Source organism: Oncorhynchus kisutch, linkage group LG11 (genome assembly GCF_002021735.2).
Source record: "Oncorhynchus kisutch isolate 150728-3 linkage group LG11, Okis_V2, whole genome shotgun sequence".
In the NCBI taxonomy this organism is placed as follows: domain Eukaryota; kingdom Metazoa; phylum Chordata; class Actinopteri; order Salmoniformes; family Salmonidae; genus Oncorhynchus; species Oncorhynchus kisutch.
The window spans coordinates 39,758,580-39,780,241 of NC_034184.2; the positions used below are offsets into that span (position 1 = coordinate 39,758,580).

Genomic DNA, 21,662 nt, shown 5'->3' on the forward strand with positions numbered 1-21,662 from the left:
TTGTGCTCCTAGCTTTAAGTTGGGAGCACGAGTGCTACCAATGCATTTAATAAACTGCCCTGGTCATGGTCCATAGGGAGTACAGTTGTAAAATACTCTCTCCCACTCAGACATACAGTCCAGTATACACGAAAAACAGTCACAGGAAGCAAACAAAATGGAAGAAAATATGAGGTCAGAACAAGTGAAGGAGGGGAAAGGAAAAGACATTGGTGACAAACAAGCACTTCCAAGAATAGATTTAATGAAGTGGGTTAGGAGGTACGACGTTAACTGTCGCCTCTCTTCAAACAATTCAAAATACAATTCAATGACGCGAGTCAGACATGCCTAAAAATAGGGTGCCGAATATAGCCTACGCTACAAATAGGAGCGGGGGGGGGGGGTAGAAGAGATGGGTGGGGACTTTACAATGGCAGCAACTCAAATAGCCCCACCAAACTATGCACATTGTGTGAGTGGAGAGGGGCTAGGGTATCAGACAACCACAGTAAGCACTCATAAACCGGATGGGAACACATTTTAATTTGATGCTCAAAAGCCAAATAAGCTGGGGCCTTAGGAACTGACCCATCCTCCTTACGCAACCCAGAGAGTAAAGGGCAGAAGGAAAAATAAAGAGAATGAAGACTGTGGGAAAACAGTTAAAGAATGTGAATCTAGATCCCAATTACTGGGACATATCCTTCTCAACAGCGGGTGGCTGGTTGTGACCTTTTCAACTTGTGTGCTTTTACATCTCCGACCCTAATTTATGAGGCACTAGCATCTTGCCAAGCATAAATGAATCCATTGAGCGAAAGAAGAGTAAAAGAGGGAGAGCGGGCAGGAAAGGAAAGTAAAATAACACTTTTTGAGCAAACCCCTACTGACTTTGCCAAGCTAATTAGGAAAGGCAATGAAACAGCTCCAAACATGGCTGTGAATGTTAAGTGGCACGACAGTGGCGGTGCAAGATGAAGCCAGGGCTGGGTATTATGACTGTGCACCCAGGAGCACCCCAGCCCCAACCTCCAGACATCTAAAGATCTGTTTGTTAATTAGAGCGTTCACATTCAGACCGAAACATCTTTAAAGTGAATTGCTCTGAAGGCAGACCATATGTAGTCCGGGACAGAGGACTTATACTGCCGTTCTGCTCAGTGGCGATGTTAGGACTTGTTTATTCGAAGTCGCCGGGTAAAGTTTCTATTTAGTATGCGTCAGTGGATTTCTAATTAGCGAGCGATGATTCACTGATTGTACATGTACATTTTTGAAAATGAAACCAAATGAAAGTCCCTGATAAGCCTAGCAGGCAGGGTACAACTATTGGCATGGACATTTTGCAGGGACATCTTCAGAGAATGTGAGCAGGGTCCTACGGATCCCATTTCAATATCGACACCTGACATTCCATTAGACATCGTGGGGATAAGAGCCTCAGCAAAATAAGAGACTGGTGTTCAAGTGGTGTGTTGTCATGGACGTCTAGAAGGTTCAGGTCTCCGAATGATCGGGCTCTCTGACCCAAGTGATTTCAGTATTAAAGAGGTGGTAGCAGGTGGCGGTGGCTTTTCTCAAACAGATTACAACCTCCCTCATATTTTTCATTCCCCTGGGTTCATTCTCTGGGTGGCCCTGGGTTTTGTGATGGAGCTAAGAGGCGGAGAGACGAGGTTGAGTGCACCCTTCTGTGCCCTGGTAAATTATGGAGGCTGAATCCCAAATGACACGGCTGAGACTTCTCCGTCGCTCCTCCTCCTCCGGAAGACCTGCGCGGCGACTGTTAAACACGCATTATTAGAGGGGCAGCACGGTAGAACAAGCAGATGAGGTGTATGGTGAAATCAAATTCTATTTTATGTCACATGCTTCGTAGACAACAGGTGTAGACTAACAGTGAAATGCTTACAATGCAGAGTTGACAGAGAATAACGAATATAAATAACAATGATAGATCTATATATATATATATAGATCTATATATATATATATATATATATATATATATATATATATAGATCTATCTATCTATATATATCTATATAGATCTATCTATCTATCTATATATATCTATATATATATATATCTATATCTATCTATATCTATCTATATCTATCTATATCTATCTATATCTATCTATATCTATATATATCTATATATCTATATATCTATATATCTATATATATCTATATATCTATATATATCTATATATCTATATATATATATATATATATATATATATCTATATAGAAAACATGGCTATATATAGGGAAAATAACATGGTTATATATAGGGAGTAGAAAATAACATGGCTATACAAAGGGAATACCAGTACCGAGTTGATGTGCAGGGGTACAGGGTAATTGAGGTAGCTATGTAGGTAGGGGTAAAGTGACTAGCAGCAGTGTATGTAGTGTGAAATTGTGTGTGTGCATGTTGTGTGTGTTGGCGTATGTAGTGTGTGTGTGTGTTTATTGGGGCGTCAGTGTAAGTATGTGTGAGTGTGTGGGTAGAGTCCAGTGTGTGTGCATAGTCAGCGCAAGAGAGTTAGTACAAAAAAGGTCAACGTGGGCAGCCGTGGTTGCCATTTTATGAGCTATTTATCAGTCTTGTTTAGAAGTCTTATGGCTTGGGGGTAAACGCATTTCAGGGTCCTGTTGCTTCCAGACTTGGAGCATTGGTAAGGCTTGCTGTGCGGTAGCAGAGAGAACAGTTTGTGGCTTGGTGGCTGGATACATTTTTGGGCCTTCCTCTGACATCGCCTGGTATAGAGGTCCTGGATGATGTACTGGGCCGTAATGCACTACCCTCTGTAGTGCCTTGAGCTCGGATGCCAAGCAGTTCGCAAACACAGTGGTGATGCAGCCAGTCAAGACGCTCTCCATGGTGCAGCTGTAGACTTTTTGAGCATCTGATGGCCCATGCCAGCTCTTCAGCCTCCTCAGACACCGAAGAACTTGAAGCTCTCGACCCGCTCCACTACAGCCTCGATGTGAATGGGGGCGTGGCTCAGCCCTCCAATTCCTGTAGTCCAGGATCAGCTCCTTTGTCTCACTGTTGTCGAAGGAGAAGTTGCTGTCCTGGCACCACACTGCCAGGCCTCTGACCTTCTCCCTATAGGCTGTCTCATCATTGTCGGTGATCAGGCCTACCACCATTGTGTCATCGGCAATCTTAATGTGTGCGCAGCCACACAGTCATGGGTGAACGGGGAGTACAGGAGGGGACTAAGCACGCACCTCAGAGGCCCCATCAGGAAGTCCAGGATCCAGTTGCAGAGGGAGGTGTTCAGTTCCAGGGACCTTAGCTCAGTGATGAGCTCCAAGGGCACTATGGTGTTGAATGTTGAACTGCAGTCAATGAACAGCATTCTCACGTAGGTGTGGATTTGTTTGGAGGTATGCGAATTTGAGAGGGTCCAGGGTGTCTGGGACGATGGTGTTGATGTGAGCCATGACCAGCCTTTCAAATAATTTCATGGCTACAGATGTGAGTGTTACGGAGCGATAGCCATTTAGACAAGTAATATTTCTTGGGCACAGGAACTATGTGGTCTGGGAAAGGTGGAAAATGTCAGTGAAGACACTTGCCAGCTGGTCAGCGCATGCTCTGGGTATGCATCCTGGTAATCCATCTGTCCCTGCGGTCTTGTGAATGTTGACCTGTTTAAAGGTTTTACTAACATCGGCTACGGAGAGCGCGATCACACGTGTCTGGAACAGTTGGTGCTCTCACGCATGGGTCAGTGTCGCTTGCCTCGAAGCAAGCATAGAAGGCATTCAGCTCGTCTGGTAGGCTTGTGTCACTGGGCAGCTTGTGGCTGGGTTTCCCTCAGTAATCTGTGATATTTTGCAAGCCCTGCCACATACAACGCGCGCCAAAGCCGGCGCAGTAGGATTTGATCTTAGTCCTATATTGATGCTTGATGGGTTGTCGGAGAGCGTAGCGCAGGGGTGTCAAACTCATTCTATGGAGGGGCTAGTGTCTTCGGGATTTGTTTAAGACCTAGACAACCAGGTGAGGGAAGTACTTTAATCTGTGATCTTAATTCATCAATCAAATATAAGTGAGGAGAGAAAACCTGCAGACACTTGGCCCTCCCTGGAATGAGTTTGAGAAGTGGCATAGCAGGATTTCTTATAAGCGACTGGGTTAGTGTCCCGCTCCTTGAAAGAGGCAGATCTAGCCTTTACCTCAGTGTGGATGTTGCCTGTAATCCATGGCCTCTGGTAGGGATATGTATGTACGGTAACTGTGGGGGCAACGTCTTCGATGCATTTATTAATGAAGCAGGTGACTGATGTGGCAAACTCTTTTCTCAATGTCATTGGATGAATCCCAAAACATATTCAAGTCTGCTCTAGCAAAACAGTCCTGTAGCTTAGCACCTGCTTCACCAGACCACTTCCAAATTGAGTGGGTCACTGGTACTTCCTGTTTGAGTTTTTGCTCGTAAGCAGGAATCAGAAGGATAGCGTTATGGTCAGATTTGCCAAATGGAGGACGAGGGAGAGCTTTGTATGTGTCTCTGTATGTGCAGTAAAGGTGACCCCTCTAGTTGCACAGGTGAGACGTTGGTAGAAATGAGGTAAAACGGATTTCAGTTTTCCTGCATTAAAATCACCGGACACTAGGAGCGCTGCCTCTGGATGAATATTATCTTGTTGGCTTATGGCCCTATAGAGCTTGGTTTGTGGTGGTAAATAGACAGCTACAAAAAATGTATGAAAACTCTCTTGGTAAATAGTATGATCTACAGTTGATCATGAGGTATTCTAACTCAGGTGAGCAGAACCTCGAGACTTCCTTAATATTCGAAATCGTGCACCAGCTGTTGTTAACAAAGAGACATACATCCCCGCCCTTGAGTTTATGAGATGTTGCCGTTCTGTCCTGCAATGCATAGAAAAACCAGCTAGATTTATATTAAACAGGTCCTCGTCCAGCCACGACTCCTTGAATAATAGGATATTACTGTGCCATTATAGGCAAGCTCCTGGTGGCATATTGGGTCCAGCATGTTCAAATTCTAGGTTGCATTACACGTACCGCGCCCTGACACCGATCTAAGATCCATTTAGCATTTCCTCCTAAATGGCTTAGGCTGTGATTTCAGGATAACTGATCCTAGATCTGTGCCCGTGGGCACTATCGTTACCTGAACATCCTTGAATTTGTCCCTCAGGTCCATGAGGCGGTTGTAGGCCTTGATGGCCTCTGCAAACTCTCCATGCCGGTGCAGACAGCGATGAAGTGCTCCCAGGTCTGCCAGTGTTCGTAGTTACACTTCAGAGCATCCTGCAGGTTGTGGAACACCTTGGTCTTGACAGACAGTGGGACAGACAGGGCCTGGAATTAGTGGTGTCAAGTGAAGTGTTTTTACATGGCTGGTGCTCATGATATTTTTCAGGAGCAGCTTACAAAGTCTTATGGAATTAATATTAAGTTGAGATGCACACAGACTTTGGAGTAAATCATGCATTACTGTCAATGGGATATTTGTACCAATTTGAGTTATTCAAAGGGATAGTGCAAGATTCTGGCAAACAAGCCCTTTCTCTACTTACCCAGAGTCAGATGAGCTCATGGATACCATTATGTTTATGTACAGTTTGAAGGAAGTTGAAGGTAGTTTCATGAGCCAATGCTAACCAGCGTTAGCGCAATGACTGGAAGTCTACCGGTAAGCTAGTTAGCACTGGCTCACGAAACTACTTTCAATATAATTATCAAAATCTCGCACTATTCCTTTAAGTTTGGATTCGGTCCTACCCGTCATTTCTACAGTTCAGTAATTAGTCACGATTTCAGGTGAGGTGCCAGTATCTCTGTAACTTCAGCAGATGTCCAGAGGTGGAGCATAGCCAAGCATGACTGACATGGCTGCCTGCCCTCTGTGTCTGACACCTCAGTGAGACGCAGGCTACATAGTTAGCGCCGGGCTGTCACAACCGCCCTGATTCTATCCCTCTGATCCACCTGCACTCACACACACACACCACAGGCTCCAGCCTCTTCAACAGAGAAGGCTTCGACTGAATTAGCCCAAGCGCTAACCAGGTAGAAGTCTCCACACTTTTTAATTTCAGGCCTGAAAGCACAGACCTGATTTGAACAGGGGCTGAGGGGGGAAAGTTTCCCAAGAAAGAAACAGTGGCGAGTCCTGCTTCCCAAACAGAGAGTCCTGCCAGCAAGAGCTTGTGGTTTTCAGGGGAAATAAGCGAACCTGCCCATCTTGCAGGGGTGAGAATGTTCTAATTGACTTAAGCCTAACAAATCTGTCTGATGCCCTCGTCAGGGTCAGCAGGGGTGTACCTAGGTCCTGTGGTAAAATCAGGAGGGCGCTACGATGTTATCTTTCCCATTACTACTGCCCGGTGAGTTTCAGGAAGTAATTGAAAAGCATTGAAGTCAGTTACGAGACCAAACTAATGACCAGAGAAGTTGGAGTGGGGTGAGAAAAAAAACAACCTTGTAAACATCAATCTGTTTCACTAGTGTGTAAATCAGTGCTATCTGTGGGGTTATGCAGGCTGGCGATGTTCTGTTTGATAAGTGTTGTAATGTCCTTCCACAGACAACATCTCGTCTCAACCCCCACTCTTTGATACCCCTCTCCAGCCAAAAATCAATACGGTCAGGTTGAATGGAGGCCTGCTGGCTGACAGTGCGATTCCCTCTCGCTGTCTCTGTGAGAGTGACATGTCTTTGATCAGTACGGGTAGCGGCCTGGGAAACTCAGGGATATCAGGGCTGATCACATTAACGTTTGAGTCCTCTGTCTTTGTTCTAGCCTTGTGTCAACCGGCACCAGGGGGGTGGATGGATGGGCGGGTGAGTGAGTGACCAAGTGAGTGAGTATCAGTGAGAGCCACCAAGACCAGTTGGCTCAATAATATAATTCCGCACCCTAAAGCGCACCTCCAGTCCAGTCAATTGTTTGTGAGCTGGGGAGAGGAGGCTCTCGACTAGACTGAGGGACCCTAAATTCAAAACCAGGAGACATTCGAACATTGAGCCAGTCACTCGTTGATGGTATGTATGACTGTTTTCTACATCTTCCAGAGTCCTAATTCTGTTCAATCATTGACAGGTTAATGGCTCAGGGGGTGCGACTGTACAGTACTCACTTCAGTCTCAGGCGGATGTAGGCCGTGGAGAGGTTGTTCCACGCCTCTGCGTTCTAAAGGAGGAAAAAGAGAGGGAGGGAGAAAAACAGTTTACACACAAGTAAGCACAGGGTTGTTTAGATACCGTGGCAGAAGACTAACTCCCTCAGAGCAGAAATCGGTTCTGCCGAGTGCTCTAGGAGTACATTCCCTCCCGATGCATTGGGCACACAGGTGCCGTATGGGTCATTAAGTTGGATTGGAAAGACTGCTGGAGGACAAGAGTGTTATAACTGGGGCTACGGTAAGGGCGTGTTCTCAGTTTGTCTGAGTGTGTTTGTGTGCGCATTTGTGAGAGTAATGGAAAAAGAGAGTGGGGGGAGGGGGTAGAGAGAGTGACAAAATGAGAGAGGAATGGTATTTTAATGGTCCCACTGCGCATTCATGTGATCGACTCTGTCTTCCTATACAGTGCCATCAGAAAGTATTCACACCCCTTCACTTCTTCCACATTTTGTTGTATTACAGCCTGAATTTAAAACGGATTAAATGGTGATTTTTTAAAATTATCAATGGCCTACACACAATACCCCATAATGTCAAAGTGGAATTATATTTTTTCGAAATGTTTACAAATGAATAAAAAATTAAAAGCTGAAACGTCTTGAGTCAATAAGTATTCAACCCGTTTGTTATGGCAAGTCTAAATAAGTTCAGGAGGAAAAATATGATTAATTAAGTCACATAATAAGTTGCATGGACTCACTCGGTGTGCAATTATAGTGTTTAACATGGTTTTTTAACGACAACATCATCTCTGTACCCCACACATACAATTAACTGTAAAGTCAACCAGTCAAGAATTTCAAACACAGATTCAACAACAAAGACAAGGGAGATTTTCCAATGCTTCACAAAGGGCACCTATTGGTAGTTGGTGAAAAAAGAAGAAGAAAACAGACATGGAACATCCATTTGAGCATTGTCAAGTTGTTAATTACACGTTAGATATCAATACACCCAGTAACTACAAGGATACAGGCGTCCTTCCTAACTCAGTTGCCGGAGAGGAAGGAAACCGCTCAGGGATTTCACCATGAGGCCAATAGTGACTTTAAAACAGTTACAGAGTTTAATGGCTGTGATAGGAGAAAACTGAGGATGGATCAACAACATTGTAGTTACTCCACAATACTAACCTAATTGACAGAGGGAAAAGAAGGAATGATACACAAAATACAAATATTCCAAAACATGCATCCAGTTTGCAGCAAGGCACTAAAGTAATACTGCAAAAACTGTGGTAAAGCAAGTAACTTTTTGTCCTGAATACAAAGTGTTATGTTTGGGGCAAATCCAATACAACATATTACTGAGTACCACTCTCCATATTTTCAAGCATAGTGGGAAGTTTTTCAGGATGAAAAAGAAACAGAATGGAGCTAAGCAAAGGCAAAATGCTAGAGGAAAACCTGGTTCAGTCTGCTTTCCACCAGATACTGGGAGAATAATTCATCATTCAGCAGGAAAATACAAGGTCAAATCTACATAGGAATTGTTTACCAAGACAGTGAATGTTCCTGAAAGGCAGAGTTAACGTTTTGACTTAAATCTACCTGACAATCTATGGCAAGACCTGAAATGGCTGTCTAGCAATGATCAACAACTGATTTGACAGAGCTTGAAGAATTAAAAAATAATAATAATATGGGCAAATGTTGTAGACTCCAGGTGTGGAAAGCTCTTAGAGACTTACCTAGAAAAACTAACAGCTGTAATCGCTGCCAAAGGGGCTCCTACAAAGTGTTGAGTCATTGGTGTGAATACATATGTAAATGAGATATTTCTGCAGTTCATTTGCCAACATTTCTAAAAACATGTTTTCACTGTCATTATGGGACAGTGTGTGTGGAGGAAAAAAATATATTTAATCCATTTTGAATTCAGGCTGTAACAACAAAATGTGGAATAAGTCAAGGTGTATGAATACTTTCTGAAGGCATTGTACGTGGTGATGTAAGGCCTGACATTGGGAGGAAGGCGTTGTAGTAATATAGTATGTACTTACATCTGGCTCCAGTCCCACACACACACGTCTGTAAGGCCCTGGCAGCTCCCTCATAGCCCTCCAGAGCAAAGTAGGCACAGCCCAGGGTGAACCACACCCCAAGCTGTAGAAACAAGAAACACAGTGAGCAGTGTTTAGGAATCATAAACTGTTAAATGTTGAGTGCAATATCATTTTATAGATTTCTCTATTCCAGGTGAGAATCCTGTATTATCTTAGTGCTAAATGCTAACTCTCCCCCTTGATCCACTGTAAAAACGTGCTGAGCCTAACACACTTTCTCAAGAGTCCTGCGTTCAAAACTTCCCCACCACGCTCACTGGCAGGGTCCACACAGGAGAGGTGTGGGGGGGGGGGAGCAAACGCCATGTTGGCTCATGTTGCATCCCTCCTGTGCATGTATGTTTGCTTTGGAGGAAAGCCCACCTGTCATGGGGGGAGTGGCAGGTCCCGCTCTGCAACTAACGGGCAGGACCCATCTATGCAAATCAGCTGTGGTGTCAGTCCCCCGGACTCTTTCCCTCTTCCCTGTCTATTTCCCTTTCTTTTCCTCTCGCTCTCTCACCCTCGTTTCCCCCCCAGCTCTGATATCTGAGCCGCACTCGAGTGTCTTTCCCCTCTCACCACAACATCTTATTGCTCATATCAAAGGGAGGTGGGAGACTGGCATGTACAGTATATTCCCCTATATTCTGTTTATCTTCATTCTCCAAAGAATAGCCAGAGTGATCGGTTACAAGGGCTCTCATATCTCCTTGGCAATACTTCAACAACTCCTTGAAAAATGGAAGGGGGAATGTCATTATGGCAAAACAAACTAAATTAAAACATCCTATTGCTGGCTGACCTGCTGAATTAAATATGGACAAAGGGCAGAAGAGTGAAGGAAAACAGGAAATTATTTCCCTTTCCTCTGTTCCGCTATGGCCTGGGTGAAACTGACTCCTGATTACTTCTCTTTACGGTGCCAACCTACTCTCTAAAGTGCTATTGAATGATTGATTGAATCCATCTATACGTAAAAAAATGTGGAAATATCACTTAGCAGCAGGTCAGGTAGTTGAGTTCCACCCTATGAGTAGTCCTGACATGACAAGAATCCACTTCAGAGACTCAAATAATTGTTAAAATATCCTACCCAAAGCTAGCCATATCAGAGGTTAGTTTACCTGCATGGTGGTGATGCGGACTGACTTCTTGAAGCACTCCACACACTGCTGGAAGTCCTTGGCCCGGAGGTACAGCAGGGACTTTGAGCGCATGGCGCATGCGCTGCGATGGTTCGACAGCTCCCAGGCCTGGTTGTAGTATTGGTGGTCCAGCAGCACGTCCCCCAGCAAGCATTACATACTGGGGGACTCCTTCTCCAGCTCCCTACGCAGGATCTCCTCTGCCTGGGAGAGAGGGAGCGAGAAAGGAGGGAGTGAGGGAAACAGAGGGAAGGGGGAGGAGAGAGAGAGGCAGGGAGAGAGGGGGAAAGAGATTTGCCCTTAAGACCCTCAGAGCCAGCACACTGAACATTCTCTGCTAACAATGACCAGGCTTTGATTTGGTCTGGGAATACCACAGTACACTCATTGGTTAACCTCTTGAGTGTAGGGGGCAGTATTTTGATGTTTGGATGAAAAATGTACTCAAATAAAACTGCCTATTTCTCAGGCCCAGAATATGCATATAATTGTCAGATTAGGATAGAAAACACTCTAAAGTTTCCAAAACTGTCAAAATATTGTCTGTGAGTATAGCAGAACTGATATTGCAGGCGAAAACCTGAGAAAAATCCAAAGAGGAAGTGCCTTCTATTTTGAAAGCTCCCTGTTCCATTGCATGCCTTCCCTCCATTTAAAGGGATATCAACCAGATTCCTTTTCCTATTGCTTCCACATGGTCTGAACAGTCTTTCTCGATAATTCTTCAGAATAAAAGCCTGAAACTATCGAGAAAGATCACATTGCGTCAGTGCATAGCTGGGTGCCAGCAGCGTTTTGCATGCGCCAACAAAGTGGAGCAGACATTTTCTCTCTCTCTCCTATTGAAAAAGCTACTGTCCGGTTGAAATATTATCTATTATTTATTGTAAAAACAACCTGAGGATTGATTATAAAAAAACGTTTGACATGTTTCTACGAACTGTAAGGATACTATTTGGAATTTTAGTCTGCCCCGTCGTGACCGCTCAAGCCTCTGAACATAACGCGCCAACCAAATGGAGGTATTTTGGATATAAAAATAATCTTTATGGAACAAAAAACATTTATTGTGCAACTGGGAGTCTCGTGAGTGCAAACATCCGAAGATCATCAAAGGTAAGCGATTCATTTTTATTGCTTTTCTGACTTTCGTGACCAATCTACTTTGCTGCTAGCTGTTTGTAATGTTTTGTCTGGTGAGAGAGATGTCCTTACATAAACGCTTGGTTTGCTTTCGCCGAAAAGCTTTTTTGAAATCTGATACGCCAGGTGGATTAACAACAAGCTAAGCTGTGTTTTGCTATATTGCACTTGTGATTTCACGAAAATAAAATATTTTTAGTAATTTAATTTGAATTTGGAGCTCTGCAATTCAGCGGATGTTGACGAAAATGCTAAAGGGATGGGTTGGGTGCGCCAAGAAGTTAAAGGAAGCTCAATCAAGATGTTGAAACAAGCCAACAGACACTGAACCTCTCAAAAGAGCTGATTTGAGTACTGTACTCCCTGATTTGGAGAGTGTAGAATAACGATCAGGTTTCACTTCCCTTCACTTTGAGAAGTGCCTCTGTTCATGTCGAAGCTTCCCAATCTACCCACAGCTCAGGGTGAGTGCTTTTGGGCGCAAGGGACTCTGGGTTTTCATTGCATTCCTTTACCTCATGGAGTAACCGTAGCCCTCTCTTCCACACCACTCATCAGACCACAAAACCCTGAACTCACCTCCAACAAATGGAATTACAACGCAAAAACAATACGGCTGGCAAAGTGGAATATTTGTTTGGACGAAAAGTGTTTTTGGTATAAGCTTGAATAGTAGATGGACATGGACCTCTGCAAATCACAAACTGAGTTGACAAAAGGGGATTAACACCACAGAAAAGTAAGGCGAGTCCAGCAACTCTACCGATGACAGAACATTGCTGTAGACTATTATCTATTGGTCAATCTATTGCACATATTTGTATTTTCGCTGATCCCACTATACTATATAGTACAACAAGGGAAAACGTATCTTCGAAGACATGTGCATTTATATTAGAAATAAAGCATTTTTCCCCCCTCTACTGAGGGAGCAAGCCAACAATTTACAGCCCATTTAAAAATGAAAATCCATTAGATTTTCCTTCAAATATCAATATTGTCCTTAGGGGCCATCACATCAGCACACTAGTGCTGCTGGTCAAAAAGAAGTGGGCTTCAATGGCCTTTTACCGGGCCACACCCCCGCCGCTGGCGGAAGAGCCTGATCCCAAATATTCTTAACAGTTTCACAGTCATCGGTACTGCAGTGAATCCTATAGTTACCGCCATTCAGTTATTTGGAGGGGTGCTGCACACCCAGGAAAGAGGGAAAACGTCTGACTGTTTCCTAGAAAGGCAGGCAAGATTTTATTACCATGATAAAAATCATATTAGGAAGGTTATATTCACAACATCAATTGGGTACTCCTACAGCCAACTGCTAGTTAAGAATTAGGCTAATTGATTAGAAAGTGCTCTTATGACCACGCACACTTGACACGCTCTCACCAGGAAATAAGACAGACAGACTATGTGCATTTCACTCGAGAATGACTTTCAGTAGAAGCATTTCATTCGATTTTCTGGGGGAAATGAAAAATGAAAAAAGGGTGATTGTGAATTGGATTTTAATAAACTTGGAGAATGGCCCACCAGTTAGAACCCCCAGCATGCTCCTCCATAAAAGAGAGAGAGCGAGGAGAGGTAGAGGGAGAGAAAAGGAGGGATTCAGTACTCCTCCAAGTACAGACACCCTTATTGTGCTGGGAAAACCACATAAGGAGTTCTCTGAACTCACTGACCCTTGCTTAAGGGTAGAGTGGAAGCACCCTTTGGCTATATCTGTCGCTTTTATAAATGGGGCCTGTCTTACTATGGGGGCCATGACACATTTTGTTAAGGGGAGAGTAATTTTCCATGGTGCGGTAGCACATCGAAGGGAATCCAATCAGGCTTGGAATATTTCTAGAAATTGAACAACATTCATGAGTTCTGTACGCGAACATATACTCTCTAAATGGGTTCTCAGTCTGAACTGCATGTCCCGGGATATTCATATGTGATTTACTGTCCCATTTGTGAAACAGAGGTGCTTTAAACATTTGTCAATACCATACATTTATTTCAAATGTGGCCATTTTGGCCTGGATTATACCATATAAGTGTTGTTCAATGTTTCATCTTGTTTATTTCCATGTAAGGTTTACACAGATGGCTCATCCATATGGCTGGTGTAATACAACAATTACATTCTAAACTCAAGAGCTACCATACGAATTCAACAGAAATCGACTTAATGCAGGTCTCCCTCTCTCCTATTTCCTCTGTTTCTCTATTTTAGTTACATTCTTTTTTTTCTCAGGGTGCGGTCAGGTCAGGCTCAATCACATTCAGCATGCATTCAGACACACCGAGAGCAGGAACAGCATGTTTAGTACACAGAGACTACTGGCTGGAATCCACCCAAGTCTTCTCCAGACAAATGGATTGTCTAGCCTTTTTTATCATGTTACATGGAGTACTGACCGGGGCCAAAGTGCATGGTTTTAGTGTGGAGGACTTATTTCTTATTATATTGACCAGAATGCACGTCTGTAATCAGATTGTAAGACAAAACCAGCTGTAATTCACTAACGGAGCACAATGGCCTGCAGGACTCGCATTCAGGGTTGGGACTGTGAGCAGCGGCTAAGTACGGGTCAGCTGGAGGGAGCACCGGTATGTGTGTGTGCTGGCATGCATGCATGTGTGTAGAATACTCATTTCTGCTCAATCTGTCCAAGCCAAGCCCCGCTGATCCAGAGAGATTGATGTGGTGATATTAGCTAGTACAGAGAATTTATGAAAAAGAACCCTGTGAATCATGCTGAGAGGTCACTTAAACAGGTCGATCACTAAAAGGACAAGGGGAAAGAAAATACTTCAGCGAGAATCTTACTGACAATTAACCAGATGTCCATTGCGTAACGGTTCAGGAGAACATCCTCAGAGCATTTGTGACAAATCTGGCACTGGTTTCATCAATGACTTTCAGAACCACATTTCATAACCACAGCAAGATGGGGGGACAGTGTTACAGGATTCTCTTCTTGGCCTGGTGTTAGAGGTTGATCGATTAATCAGCATAGCCGATTAATTAGGGCCGATTTAAAGTTGTCATCTGCATTTCTGGATGTCTATTATAGCCGATTACATTGCATTCCACGAGGAGACTGCGTGGCAGGCTGACCATCTGTTACGCGAGTGCAGCAAGGAGCCAAGGTAAGGTGCTAGCTAGCATTAAACTTACCTTGTAAAAAACAATCATTCCGAACAGAATCACTAGTTAACTACACATGGTTGATGATATTACTAGTTTAAGTAGTTTGTCCAGCGTTGCATATAATCAATGCGGTGCCTGTTAACTTATCATCGAATCACAGCCTACTTCGCCAAATGGGTAATGATTTAACAAAAGCACATTCGCGAAAAAAAGCACAATCGTTGCACCAATGTACTTAACCATAAACATCAATGCCTTTCTTAAAATCAATACACACTGTATATTTCTTTAAACTGCATATGAAAATTACAGGCCTCTCTCATCTTTTTAAGTGGGAGAACTTGCACAATTAAATACTTGCACAACTAAATACTTTTTTGCCCCACTGTTTATATTTTTTTGGTCCTCTTTTTGGTCCTCCAATAAATCGGTATGCCACACCTCTACCTGGTGTGGCACGCCACCATTCTGCTAGGATGTGACAGAACATCGTCTGACAGGTGCAAGAGAGGAGGTTGCCTAACCTCTGGCTCTTTATTCTTGCTCTGCTTCATTACCTCAGTCAATTCTGACCGAGAGCCCTTGCAGGTTGGGCGAGAAAAAAAACAACAACAAAAAACATCTGTGTAAACATTGAGACTTTTCCAGTAAAAAAAGAAAAGAAAATGAAAACGATCCGCTATCAAAAAGGAGGACCAACAAAAACAAACAGCTGCCATATGTCCACATCTTTGATTTTTTACTGTCTGCCTCTGTGGAAAACAGTCTAAAACCAATGCCATTGGTTCTGCCGGCTACCCTTGTGACCTGTATTTCCACAGCCTGTTGTTTCACCATCAAGAGATAAAAGAGAACGTTCAAATCAGCGCCACCAAGAGGACACTGACTGAAGGATAGGGGGACTCAGAGAGTGATCCAACCCAAACATGCTATATTTCTGTCTATCTGGGAGTGTGTGAGTCCCAGGGGGGCCCTGGGGGCCAGACAGGTTAATAATAACGCCAGAGACACAGAGCCAGATCTCCCTGGGACTGATTCGTCTGACAGCTGGAATGCCCGAGAACACAAATGAGTGCATAAACAGGTGCGCACTAAAGACAGACAGACAGATAGACGGGGGGGCGAGAGAAGGAAGGAGTAGGGAGCAGAGCGAGATAGCTAGGTAACAGGGTGGATGGAAAGAGCGGTGATATTCACTGTTCTTCCAGTGTGGGCAAGATGAGCTTCTCTCGATTGTTTTGTGTGGTGATGGTGCCCATGTTTAGTACGAAGAATGTCCTTTGACTGTTGTGTAACACAATGAGTATTAAATGCGCCTGAGAAGGGAAGTCACAGTTTTTCTGGTGGTTATAATGGCTGTGTTGTACCTTGCCATGTTGGCCCATCCTCTCCAGGCAGATGACAGCATCCTCCCACAGCTCCAGCTTCTCGTAGATTAGCAGGGCTGAGCTGGTGCAGCCCAGGTCTGTCAGCAGGTTGGCCAGCTGCTTCTGGAGATGGGAGATAGGAGAGCTGTTCAGACATGGGATAGCACAACTAGGTTTTGAAGGTCCAATGCTGCCGTTTTTACCTCAATGTCAAATAATTTCTGGGTAACATTTAAGTACCTTCTTGTGATTGGTTTGAAATACAATTGGTTAAAAGGAAACAAAAATAGCTTCTTAGCAAAGAGCAATTTCTCAAGCAATAATTATGCTAGGACTGTCTGGGAGTGGTCTGAGTGGGGAGGGGAAAACTGAAAACTAGCTGTTATTGGCAGAAAGGTTTGGAACTCTTTGGTTTGGAACTCTTTCTTATTGGTCTATTAACAAATTTCCCGACTGGTGATGTCACCAGACAGACCAAAACTCCATCCCACCAAAACAAGCTGAAATTTCAGCTCTTACACAAAAATGGCATCATCATCATTTTCACAATTTCACAGTATTACTCCAACCTCAGTGTTGAAATACAGTATATAGAACACTGCAAAATCATGTTGTTCAATGCAATGAACCTTTAAACAACCACACCAGTAGAAATGAGGTGTATAATGGTGGTACAGGGTTGGGTCTGCACTGTGAACCCGAATGCATACATAAAGAATATATACACAAAAATGTAAGCACTAGGCCTGTAGGCTATGGCTACACTGTTTTGTATGTAAATCTGAGTAAATCTAAGCTGAAAGAACATTGTAGGCTATTCCGTTAAAACAACAAGAGCCTATGCATACATAGTAATCAAAATTCAAATCTTAATTGCCACATTTCAAACTATCCTTTTGAGGTGCAGCTGGAAAGTAGTTATGTACGAAGGCGAGTGCTGGGGTGAACAAACCATAATTGGAGGATCCTCAATCATCGTTTAAAATCTCCAGTTTAGGAACATTTTGGCTTCCCAGTGGAAGCAAACATTTTTGAACTTAGTAGGAAATGAACTAAATGTATTGAATTTATTAGAACATTCATAAATTTGCCCAAGATGATGATAAGACATTAGGGCTGTTCCCGACAACAACAAAAAATTATCTTGGTCGACCAAGAATTGTCTGTTCTTTCGACCAATCGATTGGTCGAAATGTTTAAACATTTATTTTTCCATACACATCCTACAGTGCATTTGAAAATTATTCAGACCCCTTCTCATTTTCCACATTTACAGCCTTATTCTAAAATGTATTACATTTTCCCCCACATCAATCTACACACAATACCCCATAATGACAAAGCGAAAACCATATTTGCAAAAACATCCCCACAGCATGATGCTGCTACCACCATGCATCACCGTAGGGATGGTGCCAGGTTTCCTCCAGACCAGAGGTTGACCGATTAATTAGGGCCGATGTCAAGTTTTCATAACAATCGGTAATCGTCATTTTTGGACGCCGATTACATTGCATTCCACGAGGAAACTGCGTGGCAGGCTGACCACCTGTATGCGAGTGCAGCAAGGAGCCAAGGTAAGTTGCTAGCTAGCATTAAACTTGTCTTATAAAAAACAATCAATCTTCACATAATCACTAGTTAACTACACATGGTTGATGATATTACTAGGTTAACGAGCTTGTGCTGCGGTGCATATAATCAATGCGGTGCCTGTTAATTTATCATCGAATCACAACCTACTTCGCCAAACGGGTGATTTTACAAAACAACAATCGTTGCACGAATGTACCTAACCATAAGCATCAATGCCTTTCTTAAAATCCATACACAGAAGTATATATTTTTTTAAACCTGCATATTTAGTTAAAAGAAATTAATGTTTACAGGCAATATTAAATAGGGAAATTGTGTCACTCATTTAGCAGCCCTAGTGCAGGGTAGGCAAAGTGTCCCCATTTTGAATAATTTTCAATAAAACAATGAGGCTACATACAGGGGGTACCGGTACCGAGTCAATGTGTGGCGGTACAGGTTTGTTGAGGTAATTTGTACATGTAGGTAGGGTTAAAGTGACTATGTATAGATAATAAATAGCGAGTAGCAGCAGCGTAAGGGGGGGGGGGGGGGGGGGGGGGGGGGAGTCAATGCAAATAGTCAGGGTAGCCATTTCATTAGCTGGTCAGCAGTGTTATGGCTTGGGGGTAGAAGACGTTAAGAAGACTTTTGGACCTAGACTTGGTGCTCCGGAGCGAACAGTCAATGACTATGGTGGCTGGAGACTTTGGCAATTTGTAGGCCCTTCCTCTGACACCGCCTGGTATAGAGGTCCTGGATAGCAGGAAGCTCGGTCCCAGTGATGTACTGGGCCTTACGCACTACCCTCTAACGCCTTGCGGTCGGAGGCCGAGCAGTTGCCATACCAGGCGGTGATGCAACCAGTTGGGTGCTCTTGATGGTGCATCTGTAGAACTGGATCTGAGGACCCATGCCAAATCTATTCAGTCTCCTGAGGGGGAAAGGTGTTGTCATGCCCCCTTCACGACTGTCTTGGTGTGTTTGTGCCATGATAGTTTGTTGGTGATGTAGACACCAAGGATCTTGAATCTCTCAACCTGCACCACTACAGCCCCATCAATGAAAATGGGGGCGTGCTCGGCCCTCCTTTTCCTGTCGTATAGGCCTACCGCTGGCCAATCCGATAGCTCAGATCACTATGTCTGAATGGTTTCCTCGAGCCATAGACTAAAAAGAAACCTTGAATGCACAGCAAAGCTGATACTGTGAGATTTCAAAACTTAAAACCATGACCAGAGACTCAACGAATAAAGCAAAGAGCTGCTGTTTTTACGAGTGAGTTCATGATTGAGTTGTTATTCAGCAGTGTCAACAGTTTGTTCAACACTTTTATGAGCCATAAAATGTGTGTTTTTCCTACTTCCACTGCAGTTGCAATGAATGAGAATAGCAAAGTGTTTTCATAAGCTTACGTTGTTGTTATGAGCGGTGTGTGTTTTTTCATAGAGAAATATTTCACTTTCTCTGGTAATAAGAGTAACATGAATTTGTGCATGCGGCATCAGTCCAGTAAAAAATAATCATATAATTATTATGCTCACAAGTAATAGAATAAATGATCCTTTACCAGTGCGATCATATACTTTATATTTTTGTTATATATTTTCAAAATGGTCTGAAGAACATTGGCAGGGCAATTCAAGCATAGCCAATATGCAATGATAATGTATTGGGCCTATAACCTATTGAACAAACCTTATTGCTACAAAACTGTTTTTCAATTGGTTAATGATGCATATGCTTATGTTTTTTAAGTAATGTAAAAAATAAAAAAAAATGAACGGTAAAGCTCGGCTTGCATATTGACTCAAAGTGAGAAAGGGTTGGTGTAGTGTAGATGAAGGGGAGGACATATATTACCCCCTGAATATAGCCTTGTTATTTTATTGTGTTACTTTTTAAAAACTTTAAAAAACTCTTTCTTGAATTGCATTGTTGGTTGATTAAGTAAGAATGTCATTGTTGTTGGTTAAGTAGGAATTTCACGGTAAGGTTTACACCTGTTGTGTTCGGCGCGCATGTGACAAATGAAGTTTGATTTGATTTGTGTCAAGAACTGCAATGCTACTGGGTTTTCCCCACTCAACAGTTTCCCGCGTGTATTAAGAATGGTCCACCAGCCAAAGGACATACAGCCAACTTGCCACAACTGTGAGAAGCATTTGAGTCAACATGGGCCAGCATCCCTGTTGAATGCTTTTGACATCTTGTAGAGTCCATGCCCCAACAAATTGAGCCAGTTCTGGGCAGGGGGGTGCAACTCAATATGAGGAAGGTGTTCGTAATGTTCGGTATACTGAGGGTATATATACACAGTATATGTTTTTTGTTTTATCATACATTTTCATCGACCAGCCCACATCAATAAAAGAGGGTCCGGCTCTTCTGGTATTTTTCAGAATTGCCAGATGGCCAATCTGCCCATGGTATCATACCCTTGCTTGTTCTGAACAGAATGAGGCTGTGGATCTATTGTGAAGAACATTTGCCGCGGCATACACACCTGAATGCACTCATGACTCCTGTCTATGAGCACCAAAATGACGATCTGTTATAGAACAGGCTTTCAAAATGATGCCCACCAGACCCAGACTGTGATTTACAATGGGCTGCTTTTGGATAGCGAAAAAAACAAACAGTGTTTGTGTGAGGGCGGGGATGCAGGGTTGTGTTCCAAATAAAATTACAAGTGTGCTTGATCTAGTACCTCAACAGCACAGTTAGACTTTTTTTTGTTTTTAAAGTTAGGAACTTCGAACACTTTGGAGAGGTGTGTGACCACTTGGAGACACCAGTTAGTCCTCTCACTCAAACCCTTGTCATTTTTTTGTCTTATGTTACACCTACAGTACATTTTCCAGAAATATTCTTATCATGTTACTGAATGTATCCAGAGTATTTTCAGATTTCATTATCAATAAATGCAGCGAATAGTACAGTAAATGTAAAATTCACAAAACCAATAGTGTAATGTTTGGATTCAGTCTTGTGAATTGTTGTGTCCTCACCCGTGGTTTAATAATTTCCCCATAATCTCAAAACTATCACCTTTCAATTGCTACCATGGTTATGCATTTTCATATTTATTCTGTAGGAAACATTTAAATGTAGCCCCATCCATATAGGCCAATTCCCACGAGTGAAAGGGTTAAAGAGCATGGCCGAGACGTAACTATGGCGGGTTTGTTTACCCGCGGCAGACAGCACTAAGGGTCAGCTGAGGTAATTAACGAGCCAAATCTGAATACTGCTGGGGGGTTGGGAAAGGAGGGAGACTACTGTTATGAATTTTTACAAGTCTCTCCTTAAAAAGGATGATTCATTTGTCAGAAGCTAGCAGAACACCCCCCTATCCACATCGATGGAACAGTAGTGGAGAGGGTAGCAAGTTTTAAGTTCCTTGGCATACACATCACAGACAAACTGAATTGGTCCACTCACACAGACAGCATCGTGAAGAAGGCGCAACAGCGCCTCTTCAACCTCAGGAGGCTGAAGAAATTCGGCTTGTCACCAAAAGCACTCACAAACTTCTACAGATGCACAATCGAGAGCATCCTGGCGGGCTGTATCACCGCCTGGTATGGCAACTGCACCGCCCTCAACCGTAAGGCTCTCCAGAGGGTAGTGAGGTCTGCACAACGCATCACCGGGGGCAAACTACCTGCCCTCCAGGACACCTACACCACCCGATGCTACAGGAAGGCCATAAAGATCATCAAGGACATCAACCACCCGAGCCACTGCCTGTTCACCCCGCTGTCATCCAGAAGGCGAGGTCAGTACAGGTGCATCAAAGCTGGGACCGAGAGACTGAAAAACAGCTTCTATCTCAAGGCCATCAGACTGTTAAACAGCCACCACTAACACTGAGTGGCTGCTGCCAACACACTGTCAATGACACTGACTCAACTCCAGCCACTTTAATAATGGGAATTGATGGGAAATGATGTAAATATATCACTAGCCACTTTAAACAATGCTACCTTATATAATGTTACTTACCCTACATTATTCATCTCATATGCATACGTATATACTGTACTCTATATCATCGACTGCATCCTTATGTAATACATG

At 43.3% G+C, this 21,662-nt stretch overlaps 1 pseudogene; it reads right to left on the minus strand.

Moving 5' to 3' along the window:
• LOC109899696 (tetratricopeptide repeat protein 27-like) overlaps window positions 1-21,662 on the minus strand; it is a 53,899-nt pseudogene that overhangs the window by 19,711 nt on the left and 12,526 nt on the right.